The sequence below is a fragment of the Myiozetetes cayanensis genome, unplaced genomic scaffold (assembly GCF_022539395.1).
Source record: "Myiozetetes cayanensis isolate MyiCay16 unplaced genomic scaffold, myiCay2020 scf7, whole genome shotgun sequence".
Classification (NCBI taxonomy): domain Eukaryota; kingdom Metazoa; phylum Chordata; class Aves; order Passeriformes; family Tyrannidae; genus Myiozetetes; species Myiozetetes cayanensis.
Window position 1 is genome coordinate 45,315,385 of NW_026087964.1, and position 19,323 is coordinate 45,334,707.

The 19,323-nt window shown below is 37.5% G+C and overlaps 1 protein-coding gene across 2 annotated transcripts in view; it reads right to left on the reverse strand.

Moving 5' to 3' along the window:
- SGMS2 (sphingomyelin synthase 2) overlaps positions 1–8,543 on the reverse strand; it is a 60,236-nt gene extending 51,693 nt beyond the window's left edge. Inside the window, exons 1-2 of one of the 2 annotated variants that reach the window (XM_050338699.1) lie at positions 8,447–8,543; positions 5,238–5,297 (exon numbers count right to left, since the gene is read on the reverse strand). The gene's annotated coding sequence lies outside the window, so the exon portion shown is untranslated. The remainder of the gene's footprint in view (positions 1–5,237; positions 5,298–8,446) is intronic. The other variant, XM_050338702.1, reaches the window with a different exon arrangement.
- Between the last annotated feature and the right edge of the window lie 10,780 nt (positions 8,544–19,323).

Genomic DNA, 19,323 nt, shown 5'->3' on the forward strand with positions numbered 1-19,323 from the left:
TTAATTTGTGTTATGTGATACAAAAATATTGTCCAGTAGTTAAAGCTGAGAAAAGAGCTTTGACAGACGTAATAACTAATAAGTTTTCTTATTAAAATGGAAAATATTTGTTTGGATTTTAAGTTTTTTCTGAAGTAGGCATCCACAAAACAGCAGGAGAAAATGTTAATGAATGGAAAAAAAAAGAAACTGAAAGCACAGCTAACTGTGTGCACTTTATGTACTTTGTGTAACGCAAGTGCAGAAAACAGTACAGATAGGGAAAGGCGATTTATTTTTTTAATTATTCAGTTTTAACAGTAATTATTATCTTATAACATGACCAATAAGGAAGTCCGCTGTGCTTTGTCGGGTTTTCTCAAGTTTTGTAATTGCTAAAGATATTCTTATCTCTAAAAACTAGATACAAGGTAAGGGTAAAAATCCTTTTACTCTGCTAGTATTTCATACCATTAACTAAATTTGGCATTAGTCAATTAAAGAAGTTCTTGCTACTTTCTCCCCCAAACCCCTCTTCCTCTGGTACTAAATGCCAGTCTCACCTAAAGGCTACAATTTAATGCTTCTTTTGCTATGAGAAAAATCCCCAAACTGTGTTTTTCTTTTTTCCTTAAATTACCAACTTCGTCCATCTCTAATGCAAAAGTATGACTGGCTGAATCAATTCCAATTTGTCCTAGAGTGTGAAAACCCTCCTTCCACCCATTGCTTTTGGCCAGTGTACAGCACATGACACATTGACCTCTTCTGTCCGCCTGATCCTCTTAAGTAGTGGTCAGGTGCTTTTGTGCTGACAGAATCGCTGCCACAAAGGTCTGTCCATTATGGTTTAGGATGCCATAGCCCATGCCTGAAGCTGAGTTACCACTAACACTGCATTTGAAGTATGTGAAACTTAGCTATGTTATTAGAAGCACATTGTGCCACAGTGCCTAAAAAGAGGGGTTCCTGAGCTGCAAATCTGCGTACATATATAGAAACAGAAACCTTAGTATGAACAAAATGAGGCAATAATGCATAGATAAGGACAAGCATGGAAAGGAAATCAGTTATAAAAAGATTAAAGTATCACAACAGACCAGACACAGTAGAATCCAACTTCAAAAACTGAAAGACATTAGTTGTGCAAGAATTGTTAATTTGCCTGATAATGATTAGAACATTTCCTTCTATTTCTTTCTTGTAACATGGCAATTAGAAAATGTAGGAAATTGTTTGTCCTTGATATTCAAGAAACAATATTCAGCAACTTTATAGGCATTGTATTTAAATACCATAGGAGAAGGTAGTTTAGCACACTGCAGCAGTATTGATACTTAACACATTTTATCATAGCTCAAGTGAAATGTAAGTAACTTCTTGAAAGTGTACAAGACTATGGCAGGGTAAATGGAAGACTTTTCTAGTCTTACCATGTCTAGTATTTAAAAATATTGTCTTTTTGGTATGAAAAAAAAATTGGTAGCACTCATTATTTTAGTGTTGCTCATCGAAAGTCATACTTTCTGCTCCATCTTCAGAACAGGAGTTTCCAATGGGAAAATCTGTGATATGTGCACTGGTTTTGGTCAGCAAGTGATTTCAAAATGATGCAGAATCTAACACAAGGACAAGAGCTGCCAGTGGTGGCCTGCTATCACTGCAGCTATTGCTACACTGAAAAGGAAGTTAACTAATACCTTCCAAAGCCTCGGACTTCTCTGCTGACATTGCAAATTAAACTGTTCTCTTCACTATTTCAAATGAAGAGAAGTGAGGCTGGGCTTTTAAAATTTTGCCCTCCACTATAGATAATGGAAATGGAAGGGGGTCAAACCCCCAAATTATTCTGAAGGATATGTTTAAGTTTTAAAGAAAAAAGTAGAAGTTAGACACATCACCAGATCCTAACAGCAACTGCCTAGGTTTTAAGACACTGCACAGGGAATGCTGAGTCATTTCAATACTATACAGCAGAATATCCCCCATGAGGGCAGCTGGGTAACATTAGTTTTAATCCCAAAACCAAAATGCACTAGAGAATCTCTCAGGAGCAGAGGCAGTAAACAAATGTGGTTTAAAACACTGATAGCAAGCAAGGTCAAATGAAAATGTGGATGCATATTACTTTGTTTTTAACAATAATGGCCAGACCTGAGGAAGAGTAACTTTGTATTGTACTCCACATAGGCACATCCTCAAGGTTATGTAAGGGTAAATCCTGTGTTGTCCATCACTGAAACTTGAAGAGAAGAACTAGTAAAACCTGTCAGACTTGGGAGTTTGGCAAAAGTTACATTTTGATTATAAACTAAGCATAACTTCATAATATTTATTTTCTCCAAACTTAAAAAAATATTAAAAATATATATTTATGCTCGTTTTGTAATCAGACAAGTCTTGACTATGACATTAGCTTGTGTTGGTGGCTAGTAAACTCTGCATATACATGTTCTAGAAAGAAGTTTTGAGATTTCAATGTAAAAACCAAAAATGCTGGATGTGTGGTAAATGTAACCAATCTCAAGACATTACTGTTTACAGCAACTAACCACTTACATGGGTTTCTGTCAATTTTTTGAGATAATCAACTAGATTCCAGTTAGATATTAATGTCAATTAAATTTTCAGATTATATACTCGGGCATCACTGTATTCTAGATTCTCCTATATTCTGCTAGGTTGCAAAACTTAAGTCGCAAATGTAGAACTTCACATCAGATCCAAGTAATTCTAGACAGAGCTAGCTATCATCATTCATATCAACATTAATTGTATTATAAGTATAAAGACTAATCTGTGTACTTTGTAGAACTTAAATATTCACAGAGAAAGGCCTTTCTATGCATTTTTCTGCCTACTTGTACCCATAAAGCCAAATAGGTGTAGGCCATCAAAATAACCACATTTCCTTTTGTCCAATTTTCTGTTGTGCATAAAAGTAAAAACATGACAAAATATGTGTAAAGCATCTTGCTATCCTCATTATGGAAACACAGGTTCTAACTGTTAGCATGTATACACAGATTTAAAATAGAAATAAACTCTGAGAAACTAATAGCCATTTTTGTTCCATAAGCAGAGCACTGAAAAGCAACTTTTTCTTTTTTTCCTCTGTGTAACTTTTTAACTATAAGAAAAATGAAAGAACTAAAAATCACTATTAACTACTTAATGGGTAGCTTGTATAATTTAAAGAAAATAATCTGTATTGAATTGGTGCATATGTTTGCAATTTGTTCTGCAAAAAGAACACTGTGGCATTTTGCAGTAGCTGGCATATACAGCAGTGGGTATGTTTTATATCTGTATTGATCCTTTGTGGTATCTTGTAAAACAGATCTGTAAATTATTCATGTCTAAACCAAATTAGATTCTAGAAAAATACCTTTACTGAAATCCATTTTAAGGGCAGCAGAATTATAAGGTCAGCTGGCTTAGCTATAGTGATTTCTAACAATCCTTCAGTTGCTAGTAATACCTGGATCACCACGTAAAAACCACCCTCAGACACTGAATATAAAAGAAGTGGTGCAAAGTAAGTTTAGATAACAGGCCTCAGAAGGCACCTTAATGGTATATCTCATTGCCCCAGAAGTACTAGCCTGCTTATGTTCTTTCAGGGCAGGAAACAAACTCATGTGAATAATAAATGATCAGTCCTAGAGCCTTGAGACTAATACTCTTCAACACATTGAACAGTGTCTATAGGAATAAGCATCTGCTACAGTCTCACATTTTTGACCAAGGGATTGCTACACAGATCCTCATAAAGAACTGGTAGAGTTTTAAATTTGCTTTTCTTTTCATGAGTACTTCCAAGCACGTTGAGCAAACCGTCGAGCAGCCATTGGGTACAGCTATGCTGTTCCTTAGGCTGAGGTCATCCTGAGTGGCACATAAAATAGCTGAAGTAGTGTAACTGTTGTAGCACAAGACCTCCGTGCCAGCAAGTTGTCCAAATATTTACTTACCTTTACAGGCAGCTTTTACAGCTGACACTGAACTGCTTGCTGCCATGGCTACGCTGTTTCCAGTAGCTGAACTAGTTCATTTGAATCTAGTTTGAGTTTCTCTTTAAAACTTTGCAGATAGGACTCTGTATCTCTACAAGGTGTATGACCTTAGTTACCAATATGCAAATTTTCCTATTCACTTTCTATAGCACGCAAGACATTGGAGGATCAGGTCAAATAGACCAATGAGAAAAAAATCTTACATATAAAGCACAATTACTCTGTGACGACGGTAAAGGGATTACATGCTACAGCTCATAAACCGAGCTGAATTTAAAGGTGTTTCTCAAAATGCCTTAGCACCATTAACTTCCCAGGAAACATCCAAGGCATTCCAGGATTTAAATTTGGGCTATGGACAGTCTTCTGGCATTTAGAGTCTGCAAGTAAAATCTACATTGTTCCTTTTTTTTTTTTTTTTTTTTTTTTACTTTCTGGTTATGTATTGCTCCAGATCTAACATAGCCTTTCCTACAGCTTTGACATATTATAAATCATGTTACTGTAATTAAAGCTGTACTGCTGAACTGGTAAGTGGATTAGATGCTGGAAAATGGAGTTCAGCTTAGACTGTTTGATTTCAGTTTACTACTCTGTACCAAACCCAGATGTATGTACTCACCCACCATTTTAGTGAAGAATGTCTGTAAGGAGGGAGGAGACCAATTAAATTTATATTAATAATTGCAGTACCAAGCACCCTGTTTTTCAGTTGCCTCATAAACTCCCATGTAACTTGCCTTTAGATAGATCACATTTATAAAGAGAAAAATAGATCAGCCTTATTCAAATAGTTATGGTTTATTATTTAACTATTGCAACCTTCCCTTGAATTGCCTGATTCCACATATTCTTCACTATAAACATCCTAAATATTTATACATTAAATATTTGTTATTTTATATACATACATACACGCACATACACACATATATACACACACAAACTCATTCAGCTAACTCTCAAGGGGTTAAAGCTGTGCTCCAAAATTGTTAATCTTTGTATGAAAGAGATGCAGCCAAATTGCAGACTAATTGAAGTTCATCTTGTCTTATTTGCTTTCAAAAGTTTGGGTATTTACTGTATTTCTGTACCCAGTGTAACAAGATAGAAATTAACACATGGCATTCAAAAGAAGCTTGGATAAATAATTTCTGTACTCCTTCTTATCACTGCAGAAGAGCAGGCAACTAGCTTAGTTCTGATATATACCCAACTAAAGTTAAATGAGATGAATCTTACCCTGTCAGACAGATCTGGGTTTTCTGAAGAGCATGTCAAACGTAGTTTATTTTCTGTGCCCTGAAAGAGGCAATGAGGTACAGCTTCAAATTAAAATAATCTGACACTGAAACTAGTGAACAAACAATCATTTTGAATTTAGTCTTATTTTTTCCTCAGTCAGTAGCACCCACTCAATTTTTGTTATTGAGAAGAGACTCTAATGATCTGGACTGCTGATTGTGTTCAAAGAACCAACACAAAACATTTCTTTTGAGTGTTTTTAAAGTGGTTCAGCCTGCATATACACACCATGTAATGTTTTGGCTGCACCTATTACCAAGTTGAGAAGTTTTTAGGCTGGATCAGTATTTGGAGGAGTATTATCTTCCAAAAAATACCTTCTTCAGGCGTCTAATAAGGCACATGGGAAGGCATAAGGACAGTATTGTTCTTGAAGTATTTCAGGATCAGTAGAGGATCATCTTTGTTTCATCTTCATTGCTACAGTTATTGAAGTTCAAATATTCCTCAACAATGTTAGGCAGTGAGCTGATATGCAGGATTAGTAGCATGCCATTATTCCATTAATTCAGTGTTGAGCTTACTACATGCATGGTATAGGGAAAGCCATACTCTCGGAAAATTCTACTTTCTTCCTTGGAAACTAAGAGCTGAGAGCTCCTTATGGGTATGATAAATCCTATGGCACATTCACAAATACCCACATTATGCTCCTGAGTAATCTCAGTACATTATTTGAGTAATTGCAGTTGGTTTAGTAGTTTAATCTGGTTCAGTATTACTATCTTCTTTTCTAAAATTACAGAAAAACAATTTGTGTGCTCTTTGCTAGCTGCAACTTTTCATTGCAGCAACACTAAATTTCAGGGTAGGTTCCCTATAAATACATCCTTTAAAAAAATCCCATGGCGTACAGGGATGCCTGGAGGACATACCTATCGATGCTGCCACACACCTATGCTCATTTCACTAGGATTTTAATAATTTTTAGATTCATAGTACAAATTTTACATGCATAGACAGTAGGGTAATTGTCAGAACTGCTTAAAATGTGGCAACATAGCTTCTACTAATATTAGGAAGAATGCTTTATATAATACGATAGAATTACTGGCACTAAGAATTCCATCTAATGCCTTCTCATGGAAAACATTTGAAATTTACTGTTAGTGTGTTTCCGTAGACACAAGACTTCAAACAGGCATCATAAGCTCAGTATGGTTTCTTCTGTAATTAAAAATATTTTCGTTTAATAGTAAAATATTTTTGTTCTTGTTCCAAGAACACACCACTGCAATCCAGTGTTTAAAACAAATGTTTTCTTTTAGCTTTCCTCAAATCCTTAGCAGCCAAGCTACACATGACTTCAGTGGATTCTACTCAAGCTTTCTGTTATAAGCCAAACAGCTTTCTTATAAATGTAACAAAGAGGAAAAGCCGTGTAACACAGTAAATATCAGGTCTTCTCCTACTGGAAAAGTGTACTGTTTGTATAAGAAATTAGGATCCTGATCCTTCAGCCAGCACCTTGCTGAGGTAACTCAGATTCATTAAGGTTTTTCCATAAACTTCAGTAGATCAAACTATGCTGGTAGACATCTAACTCATACTGAGTTAAACGTGCTGATAATACTCTAAAGTGAAATCACAGCATAGCATGTCTTTCTGAACCAAGAGTGCAACTCTGCTTAGGTTGGTAACATCACAGAGAACTGCAAATGAGATACACTATGGAGAAAAACAGATTAAAGCTCAAAGTAGGCAACCTGACAAACTCCTAACACAACAACAACAGAAATCTGGTCTTCATATATAAGTCCACTGGCTGCAATATTGGAATCTGTTTTTGGAACACATGACACGCTATAGTCTGGATCACAGAGAATTTAAATAGGGAGAGGAAATTTTCCTAATCCTCTGTTTTGCTTTATTACATCATTTGGTTAAATTAGATCATCTGTATCGACTGCTGCCTTCAATGTGCTCCCAAATGAGCAGAAATACTACTACTAATTTGTCTTTTGTGTTTTGATTTGTTTATTTAATGAGACCTGAGGTCCAAATTACTTTTAAAAGTTTCTTGCTAGAATCATAGGAATAACATTCAGCTGGAGGAAAATAATTAAGGAGAAAATAGGTGAATCAGATCAAAGGCTTCCTCCCTCCCCAAAAATAATATATTAAAAGAAGATTTTGATTTTATCATGCAAGTATGAGTCAAAGATACACTGTTATCATGAATTTGCTTTCTGTTAATGTTTTTGTAATCCAAATAGCTTGCAAATACAACTCCCCTTAATACTGTTTTTCTATATAGCAAACAAATGGATTTAAAAACTTGCTCAGGGAGTGGCAGATGGCTAAATAAATACATAGAAATCCCAGTGTTTTGTCATATAACAAACTATAAAAGCACTTCAAAGTTTTGGACAGATTTCCTCATATTATGGGTTTAGGGTGTAGCTGTGTGGAAAGCTGTAAATGTTGTCTTTTGGTATTTACTTTACAACCCTTTGTAATCTTCAGCTGTATTTATAGCTTCGAGTGGGAAGAAATCAAAATTAAAGAGGCCTGTTTGAGAACTCCTTGTAATCAAATGCTTTTCCCATTTCTCCTTAAAATAAAAGCACAGCGTGGACATCTGGCTGCCTGAGGAGACCACCCGAAGGGTTTACAAGCCGTGGCCTGACAGTGAAATATTTTTTGTGGAAAAGCACAAGAACACATGGAGAGGGGTCGTGGATGAACTGAGACGATTTCTTCTGAGGAGAGAAGGGGCTGCTTGGTTTCGAGCTGGAAGGGTTTAACTAGCGATAGGAGAGAAGGGGTGAGGCTTTCATGCCCGGGGACAGCACAGGAGAGGGGAGTTATCCCCGAGGTGCTGGGATCGCCACTCGCTGTGGTTCAGTGGCGCAGTCTGCCCCGGCCGGGCCGGGCAGAGGCTGCAGCCCCTCGGGCAGAGGCTGCAGCCCCTCGGGCAGAGGCTGCAGCCCCTCGGGCAGAGGCTGCAGCCCCGGCCCCTCAGCCCGGCCGCTGCTCCCGGCCCTGCCGCAGGGGCCGCATCGGGGCCGCCCGGCGGGGGCGGCAGCGGGGCCAGGCGAGGCCGCTGAGCCCCGAGCTCGGCCAGAGCTGCCCCCCCCCCCCATCCCCTTCAGAGCCGCTGGCCGAGACGGGCACCGACCCGAATCCAAACGAGTTGTGCCTACCCTGGGATCGCCCGTGCTGGGGAGACGGGAGAAAAGGCCGCCCGCGGGGAAGTCACTCCCGTGAGGGCATGGCTGTTGCAAAGGGGGTGAATCCAGCGCAACTGGCAGCGCAACTGTGGCAGCCGGCGACAGCAGCGCCCGGCCGAGACAGGGCAGCAAAGTGCGGGGCCCGAGGCCGAGGGGGAAAAAAACTGGCCACGAGTTAATTTATTTAGGGACCTTTGAAAGTTGTTTCCGAGCAGCGACAAGCACCCAGCCAAAAACAAGGGGGGCCAAAATGCAGAGCCCAAGGCCGAGGGTGAAAAACTGGCTATGAGTTAGACTTTTGAATTAAAAAAAAAAGGGGTTCGAGAACTGCTGTTGGGTCTCGACTTTCCCCGGTTGCTTACTCTACACTCAAGGCAAGGTTTATGAACAGAATTGCTTTTTATTGGACTAACTGTGCTTCTTGGCAAAAAAAATAGCTTTAGGACAAACAAAACCTTCAGATTTGTGCAGCTGTGGAAAGGTGTTATGGGTATATAAATTACAGGAGTTCCCTTCTGCAGTGCCAAACACTCTTGGGCTAAGACTTGAAAACTGTTGCTACATAGGGAATGCCTCTGGAGAGCAAAGTGGGATTTTTGGGAGTATACAGGAGCCTTACCAAAAGAATTTCTGACTCTGGACTATTAGTATACTGAAAACAGGCCCTCATTTACTGTAACTGAAACAAAGTAGAACTGCCTAGAAAGGACACAAATCTGTCTCCCATAGCAGCTTTGGAAACATCCCAGAACTGTAGTTGGAAGAGCAGCTAGGTATGCTGTAAAGAAACAGAATAGCAACATTTTCCAGAATTTCAAGTAAGAGAGTTTGCTTTATCGCCAGCTAACCTATGTCCAGGTGATCAGATCACAGCTGTACTTTTTTTAAATTTTATTCTTTTACATTTTGACTGAAATGTCCTTGTTGTCTTTTGCTTCTGTTATTGCTTAAGTCTTCTCATCTGCTTTTTTTCTAAATGGAACACAGGATCAGAAAAGATTCCATGGACTAGAGGGTCTTCCTGCAGCAGTTAAACGGGTCATATAACCCCACCTGTAAATTTATCAAGCTTTTATCTTAAAGCAGGTTTGGATTTTTTTGCCTCCATACTCCTGTTGGGAAGCTGTTGCAGTACTTTATGTCCCAAACAGTTGGAAACTTTTCTAATCTCCGTGATGAATTTTCATGGCAATTTTCTCAGCTGATCATATGCTGATACTGAGTTCTACTTCAAGTATTTTTTCTTTTAGTGGTTCTCTTGCCCTCCTTTATCCCCAGTATATCCAGAGAGCAATAATAAACGTTTTCTCAGATTTTTATTACATAAGCTGAATGAGGGAATGAAATGAAGGTAATAAGCTAAGCGAAATAAGGTAATAAACTGAATAAGGTAAATCCTTTTAATCTCCTATACCAAGACTGTCAGCCATTTTACATTATTTCAGAAAAGGTCACAAAAAATTCTTACGTAATAGGTCGTACACTTGTCTGTTTATATTAAAATAGTGTGGAGGGTTTAATAGCTTAATCTCCCTGGTAGTACATAGTTGTGCTGCAACAGATGTATAGGGTTTTTACCTAAATGTCTAAACTATGAACTATCATTTGGTAATAGAAAATTCCTGCTATTAATTCCAAGGTCTGCAACCTTGCACTTTGTACATATTAACCTCATCTCCTTTCAGTAACTGAAGTTCAGTGACCCGTATGATATTCTGAGCCTTTTCTAGTTTGATACTGCCTCCAGACTTCGTCATCAGAAAATGTCATAAGCACACACTTACACTGTACCAAAATTAGCTATGATACTATCCGCTATTTTTAGTCTCCCAACTAATCCTTGAGAATTCTGCTGGTAACTTTCCTCCTAACATACATTTCCTCTTTCAATGCAATAAATTGAATCTTTGTATTTATGAAGATAGTACAATCAGTCCAACACCAAGGAACTTGTGTTTTTCTCTGTAATTTTTATTTGATTCCAGTTAATTTCCTGCCTCTAAATTCTGATTTTCTCTCACAGTGAAGGCTTCTTCCTATTGTGGGCTAATTTTTGATGGACTAATTTATAAATGGCTAAGTAAGGTAAACCACAAAAAGAAGGAATTGTTTTTATCTGAAAAAAGGCAACTAGGTAGTTCTCTCATAGCCTATTCCACATAAAATATTTACTGTTTTGAATTTCCATTTACCCAGATCTGTTAATTTTTATTTCCTAAGCTCTGTGTTTTAAAACCTTTCATACTACTAAAGTCAGTTTAATAGGGTTGTAGTTTACTTAGTTGCTTCCTCTACTCTTCCACACTCCATTTGCTAATCTTCAGTAATACGATACAATACTTGCCTCATTCACTAATTAACTAACCCTCTGCTTTGCAGTTCACCATTCCAGGCAAAGGAAAAGATTTTTAAAAGATGTTGTCATTCCAAAAATAAGCTTGGTAAGGAGAACTGTGCTATTATGAGCAGATCTGGGGTGCCTGAAGCAACAGCTATACAGGACTCATTTGGCTGCCTGCCTAATGGTCAGCAAATCCACGGGCGCTGTGTCTAAACTAGGGAGAAGCTTCGCTGTAACTGTATCTCATTTAAGTTAACTGCCGAGATACCTGTTCTCCTTGTCTTTGTTACTAGAAGTCACTGTGATTTCCCGTAACAATTGCTAATCAGTTTGGTGTGAATCATTCTTCTCTATCATATGCTCTGTTCTTAAAAAGTGATACTTTTTTCAGTTGTTTATATTATCTTGACCTTCACAAATATATTTCCTAATTAACACGTGGTTATTTTTTCCTGTATCTACACCAAAAGATGCATCAGCTTTGCAATATTCCAACTGAGCAGCATTCTGGAGAATGTTGTCAGAATTTCCAAAGAGCAAAAGCAAAACCAAAGATCAGAGTATTCCCATCAAGTATGTACAAACAGTACAAATGGAACAAATCTTACTGCATAGCAGATATTTAAAACTGAGTTTTTCTATGTTGGCAGAGCACTGCATAATTCAAACATCTAAAGCATCTGAAACTGTTGTCCTTATATATCCTTTATTTTAATGTGAAAAAAACCCTTTTCATTTAGATTCTTATAACATATATCACAAACTTGTATAAGCAAAGCATGCCATTCTATGATGAAACAATAATTTCATTATTTTCCCTGTGCTGTAGAAAGGGATCAAAAAGGAGAACTGCAAAATTTTTGAGAAGGAATCTGAACTCCTTCTCTTTGCATAGAGACTATATTTTTCTTTGCGACATCCTCTGTAAATGAAGCCATTTAGCATTTCCAGTGATGACTTAGAGGAGAAATGTGATTTTTGCTTAGTAAAAAAAAGCGCTTCAAGTTAGAATTTCTGAAAACTATGAGTTTAAATTTTGACCATTTATCTGGTAATATGGAAGGCCTTAATATTTTCTATTAGGTTCTGACTCACCCATGTGTTCATATGTCTTACTCTGTTAACATTGTTAGTACAAAGCCTTAGCCACAGATACTCTGGAGCTGTTTCTCTTGAAGCCAAAGAATATGAAAAGAAAGCTAAAAGAGGTATTATTCAAGGAGATATGCAGTAACTTATTCTACATCTGTGAACACAGTGTCTCCTCATCGTTGGTTTCTTTGGTTAATGTCCTCCTGAAACATAAATAGGTGGTCAGTGTAAACCATCTCTGCTATTTCAGGGACATAGTATTAAGATGAGTGAAGGCCTCTGCTTTTCTAGGCATCAGACAGATGGATGAAAAGGGCCAGGAGCCTGTGGGTTTCGTTATTGCCAAAGAATGCAGTTTGCTTCGAAGTTTTATTTTAAACCACAGTGAATCAAGGGCTTCAAATATGAGCTCTGAAGTGAGAAATTACAGATTCTGAAGAGAGGACTGGCTTGTATAGATATATCACAAGGGTTGCTATAACAGTCAGGTCTACAACAGAGTCTTTCAAGCCACTGGCCAGAAAATTGTAGTCTTAGATGGAAAGGGTGAGGCTGAAGTGAGGAGTAAAGGAAATTATCCAAAGCTGCCAAATTGTATAGTTTCTGACAAGATAGATTGTGGAGGAATGTGATTGAGTTACTTTGTATGGGGACTGTTGATCCCATGTTTTACTTGAGTCAGAAGATACATCACTGTGTTATCACAGTACAAGATGCTTGCTCTTTTTGTTCTTTGGCTATGAGTCTTACGTTGTGTGAAGCCATGGAAAATCATCTGCTGGATCTCAATTCCTTTTTTCTGAGCTAATAACATGAAAAGCTTGCATTGTTTAAAGTGCAGGGGAAAGTCTGTGAGAAGTTTGTTTGTGTTCACATGTTGAACAAATTGTTCTTCTTTATGAAAGATTTGGCAGCCAAAGGTTCAGGTTCTACACTTCCCCAATATACACAAACAGACACAGGGATTGTTTAAAAGACAAGTGTGTAAGTTGCTTATCTTGGTTTTCTCTTTTTTGTCATCTGTTTTTGGACAGGTTAACCCATCCCTCCTTATTCATACCTCTGGAAAATTTTCCAAGAAAACAATGAAATTCTCTGAGAAGAACGTGTTCTCTGAGCTAAATAAGATACATTAGACTGTACTTCTATGTTTTCAAATTACAGAGGAAGATTATGAAGGTCAAACTCATATTTCAGATCTGAATAAAATTTTATAGGCTGCTGTGTAAATATACACAGAGTGGTTCTTATGTGGTTTCCCACAATAGTTGCTCTAGGCTTTCATCTGGTGCAATTTGTACTGAGTTCCATAATGACAGGTTCCACAAAGGCACCCTCATTCATTTTTAGCTCTACCAATCCAAACCAGAAAAAACGCAGAAAAAAACAACCAGTATCTAAAACCAGACTCAGAAACAAGAACTTCTGCTGGTAAATCCTGTCTCCACACACTGGGGACTCATCAATATAACTCTATTGAAAAACTTATGTATAGACAAATATTTAGAATGCAAGTGAATGGAGATAGTTCCAGATCCATGGGGCAAGGTGGATATGACTGGCAGCAAGAAATTAAGTGATTTTACAGTACAGGTCAGTTTAACCAGATCAAAGGGACTAACTAAGCACAAAGGCTCAGGATCCAGTGGAAGCTCCCCACAGCAGCCAGCCAACTGTTCATGTGCAGCTTTGAAATGTTCTGGATGAAGTCAAGTAACGGCTTCACCAAGCTAAGCAACTAAAACCAATGTGAGTTGAAATGAAGTCTGAGTTTGCTGTGAAGATACTATCCCTAAAGAAAAGAATTTTAATAAAGCAGCAAAGATGCTCTAGAGGATAAAGAAAAACTTACTAAGCAAAATTGGAAGGATTTGGTTAGAAGAAACTTCATCTCTGTCTGAGCTGTATTTTTGGTTAATTGGAGGATATTGAAATCATGAACAGAAATATATACAAGAAATGTGTATCTCCTTCTCTTGATCACTGCAGGTTACCTTTCTATGACAAAATTCGGCATGACAACCTCCTCCCACACCCAAAAAAACCCCAAGAAACAAACAAACAAACAAACAAATAAACACAGTGTTTGTTGAAATACACATAAAATAGTCCTTTGGCAATATTCCACCTTTTATTGTAAGAAGATCATGCTCTTCACCCTGCGGTACTGCCCTGCACCTACAGAGAGGGATTTTAAAGCCACCTTGCCTCAAGGTGTCATTACCCAGGGAAGTTACTGAAGTCAAAGTTCTATGTAGAAGCCTTTTGGCTTAGAACGTAACCAACTAATCCTCATGCTTCTGCCACTCTGTACAGTAGATTGAATTTAGGTAGAATTCTGTTTATTGACTGCCAATTGAGAGATATATATTGTGCTTACATGTGGCAAGTTAAACCTAGACGTAACCATTTTTTCTGGTCAAAACAACCACAGTGTTGAATTGTCAGGAAATATGTAAACACTGTTAAGTGTTGTGATGATGTTTATGGAGCACTGATGTTTGTGTCTAAAATTTCCTCAGGAAGGAAGTTTTCTTGAAAAGATGACTCTCTGTATGAATGCTTGCATTTCAAGTAATTTAATCTCAATCATCTGCTTTGATTTCCAGACTAACAGAAGATGAGAGACTTTGTATAAAGGAAAATTTGGATATGAATACAGTGATGATTCTGGCAGAGGTACACCTTGCTTTACAAATTCAAAGATTTCTTGGTTTTCTACATTATTTAACTTCTTCTGTTCTGCTTTCTATTAAAATGTTCTTCCCGTTCAAATGTTGTCTTTTTTTCAAAATACTGTGAGCTTTATTTTTTGTTCTCCTGTAACATCCTGAAAAATTATTCTGCAGCACAGTTTTCTAGAGAACAAAAGCACACTGTTGAAGCATTCTTCTTCCTTCATGACTGTGTTTGATATCATTACAATCCAACTCTGAGTAATAATGTTAACATGATAAATTATTCATCACAACAAATAAATCCCCTAAGGTTTCTCTAATTACTATTAGCCATTCTGTTGAACATTACCTGAGTCCTTTGTGGGAATCAACTTGTAAGTAAATACCTACTAAACCATGGGTTTTAAGGGCCGTATACAGACATAACCTTTATAAAGGTTTAGAAATGTCAAACGATCTGCAGTCACACCTGTCATGACCAAATAAAACACAATGTAATACATGAGTTAATGCTGCCACAAACCAGGTCAGTCTGTCCCTTGGACACTTACCAGATTGTGCTGTTTGCTCTCACTCCACTGGGCCTGGTATGTGCTAAGCTTCTGGAGTCTGAAGAGACTCCAGGTGCTTCATTTGTGTTTGTACTGTGAGGTGCAAACTTTAATGCTCCCCTCTAAAACTGAACGTACAGTTCAACAGCCTGATTCCTGCGCCTGCTGTTGGCTCTTCAGGCTTTTTTTGTTAAAGCACACTTTCGAGAAGAATTTGACATTTGGGGCTATATTTCAGTTCTCTGGGCATAAAATAGACATGAAGGCAAAGACTTAGTGAGCCAGAAAAGAACTAAAACATGACCTGTCTTTACTTACAAGGTAGCAGACTTAACTGTTTAGAAAACAGTATCTAAAGGCAATGTACTTTTTTATTTCAGATTACTAGAAGTCTATCTGTTCAATATTACAGGACTCCTTCCTGCAATTCTTCTGCCTGCTTTGGGTGAAAATGCCCTTGTAGGTTAGTTCTTATTATTTTTAAAGTTTTCAGCCCCACTTCCATAATATTATGATTAGAGCTGTTTAAGGTAGCAAGATATTACAACAGAGAAAGATTCATGATAAGGACACATGCTTACATTGCTCATGAAGTGATGATTCACTTTTATTGAGACATTTTAAAGGCTGACATTTCAGAAAAACTTTCCTACCAGGAATATATCTTCTCTCCTAATTTCTTTGCCTCCTTTTCTCTCTCCATTCTTTGCATGATGAAAAGAACACTTCTTCTTCTTCTCCTGACTCAATATATCCTCTTCTGAAGGCTTCCAAGGCATCATTCTTAGGGCTATGATTTTCAGGATTTTTCCCCTCAGTTCAAAATTTAAGCTTTGCTAAGCAGACAGGTATGAGCCTGGAACCATTTTCTGCTGTCACTGAATGAAATGTCAGATTCTGGATGCAATCCCATCTGGTCTGCTTGTTGAAGGGTTTGTCCAAGATCTTACAGTCTTTTTCAGACAGTAACAATAATTCCAGACCCTTTTCCAGGGGTGATCCTTGTGATCTCATTTAGCTCTATGGTTAGCAAACTTGAGTAACTCAAAAGATTGCTCCAATGAGTTTTTAAAGTTGAAAAGGTCTGAAAGGTCTCAGTTTCCAAGACCTTTACAAAACTATTCCTCCAATTTTTTACACTGTTTATAGTCACAAGAGAAAATTTTTAAGGAGTCTGAGAGGAGTCAAGGTGACCAGATAAATGTGTCTGACCAAAACTGACTGCACCCACAGGAAAGAACAGTTAAATTGCCAGCACTTTTTTGCTGCTTTTCTTCTATTTCAGTTTTGCTGTTGTGTTTGTCAGCACAGTAAAGAGCATTGTTCTCAGACATCAAAGGGAATAAAAGAAAATAAATTATTACTCAAGCATTTAGAGATTGATCCGGTTAGCTACTGGGCTGAAAGCCTCTTAAAAAGGGCTAAAACCTTCAGCTCCTTTTGATTTGATTAAGAGCACTAATCATCTGTTCAACTTGAGTCAGTGAGAGATCATGGCACAAGCACTTCACAGGCTGTTCTCTGCATCACTCTGACCAAAGCCATGGTAAAGTCAGGATGAGAGAAGAATCCGTCCGAGGCACTGAGCTGAGAAATTGCTCCTTGGGAACCAGGTTAGCTGTCAGTTAACAAACCAGACAACCAGCTGTTGCTGCTGCCACCCTGAACCAGAGGGTGGGGGCACAGGAAGTGACCAGCTCTAGGGGTGAGGTATCACCAAGAAAACATGCAACATCTCTGCTCGTAACGCTGGTTGGCTACGCGTCCCGCTGGGGATTGAAGCAGTTATTCTGGGAAAATGTGAATTCTAAATTCCTTGGAGATGTCTAAAAGAAAGTATTTCAGTTAAAGCTGCTTCAGAGTGGCACATCTGGTAAATAATTCAATACTTTTAGCCTTTATGAAAATGTCTGTAGTTTGATTAAATATTTTAGATTAGAGAAGGGCTTTTCCTGTTCTTGAGTTGCTGGATTTAAGCACCTTTTGAACTGAATCAGAAATGTGTTGAGTCTGTTAATCTTGGCCCTTAGGTGTTCTCCACCAAAACATATTTTATAATTCTCTACTAGTAAATGCCACCATGGTAGAATAACTTTATTTAATGTATCCACATATTTAGGGTATATAAAAATATAGTCTTTGGTTTCAAAGACTTTCCCTCAAATAGCTGTAGTAAAAAGAATGATTATTCATATGTTACAGGATAAGAAACTGAAACACAGAATGACAAGCCAAAAATCTTTAGTCATGTAGTAATCTTGCAGACCTATTATTAAAAGCACTGATTTTTCAAGGATGGTTGGCGTCTACGTGGCTTTAGTAGTTCTGGGTAGTCCTCCAAAACTTATGTCAACAGGTCTGATACTGAACAACAAATACTGGAGGTACAAAGTATAAATTACTTTTTTCCTTCTGGTCTTCATTTCATGATCCTTGTCCTGTTTTCTAATGAGCAGATCATACTTTTCTGGAAACCTTTAATTTCCTTTTTCAGCAGTTATTCTTATGAAGCTATCTTTTAAAGTTTAGTGATTCTGTGGCAACTCACCAATCTATCTTTTACTATCCATGTGTACAACACTTTGACACTTTCATACAGAATGTTTTTCCCACCCTTAAGTTGTGGGCAACATCCTAATTAAAAATTATCTCAGAACTTGCTAATTCCATTTACAGAAAAATAGAACTTTAAATTATGTGGATTTGCCAAAACTGCTAACTAAACTAACTGCTGACTAAAGCCAACTAAAGTAACTTTTCTGAAGATTTCTTTAGAAGAAATAATTCCTGGGGTAAACATCACTTAGATTCTCAAAATGTGCTGTGGTTTCAAGGGCAATCAGATAGTGGGACTGCTACAGTTGTTTCCCACAGGGAAGTATGTGTGTGATACAGCTCTCTATTTAGCAGTAAATTTTGTGTTCAAGATGAGATAGATATTTTTTTCTCCTAAACATGTTATTCTTAGGAGGTGGATTTGCATGCAGAGAGCAATAAATTATTGAAAAGCACCCTAATGGCTCACTTTCCATTTGTAACAAATCAAATGACTGAAGAATAAATTGTATTACAAATAATTCTGAGAAAGGGCCTTCCTTATTAAATAAAATTTGTTTGAATTCTAATGACAAAAACGATCATTAAGATAAATGATGTATGTAGTGAGTAGCAAACAAAGTGGTAGAATACTTGTCACTGGTGAGAAAGCAATTCCATAGTACAGAGACATTAGAAATTACTTTGCAAATCTTTATGTACAATATATTTATTTAATTGAAAACCATCTACTCTTGGAAGGAACTTTCAGCCCTAGGGACATTATGTCCTGGGATTGTTTACAAGAGTGAAAGTCCTCTGTATGTTCTCATCCCTAAGAAAACAAACTGTTAGTTCACATTCACTTTCATTCTCAGCTTGTCTCTCCTACTAGGACCATAACTAAGAAATGCTCATCCTTCTTTGGCTTTGGGATAAGAATTGTTGCATAGAACTTCTTCATCTTTTGCTTATCTGACAGGAGGTGTAACTGCTGATCCTTATCCTAGTTTTCTTCTCCAAGCATCTTCTGATCTTCCTGCCTGATAACCTTCTTCTGTTTCATCCCTACTTCAGAGATCCCACCAGGTTTAGCTTATTTACAGGTTTGCCAGGAGATTTTTTACCACACATATGTCACATGCCAAGATGTGGAAAAAGAAAGGGAAAAAAAAGTATTTTTCTTCAAATGTTGAGCAGAGGCTTTAAGAGGAATAGAAAGGGGAAAACACTTTCAAAGTTGTACTGTCTTTAGTTCTGAGGTCACTAGAGATCCCTCTATCTAGAATTTATGAGTTTTACTCCCAATGTTTAAATAAACAGTATACGTGTCCTTTCTTCTATCTGCCAAAGACAGGTAGAAACTATATAGTACCTAAATTTAAAATAGACAGTTATGTGGAAAATAGACATTTGTCAAACAGATAAATATTTCCGAAGTTTTGAACACTGGAATTAGGACCAGATATTTTAAAGGTGTTAATTACTTAAACACACAGAGAAGCACACAGCGAAGTATTCAGGTTTCTAGGTATATTTCTAGTTCCCAATCAAATTCATTAGTACTCCTGAAAATGTCAGCAGTCACATAGGGCTACCTACAATCACTGAGTACCTGCGGAGAACATGGATAGTCAGTTATCTTCAGAAATC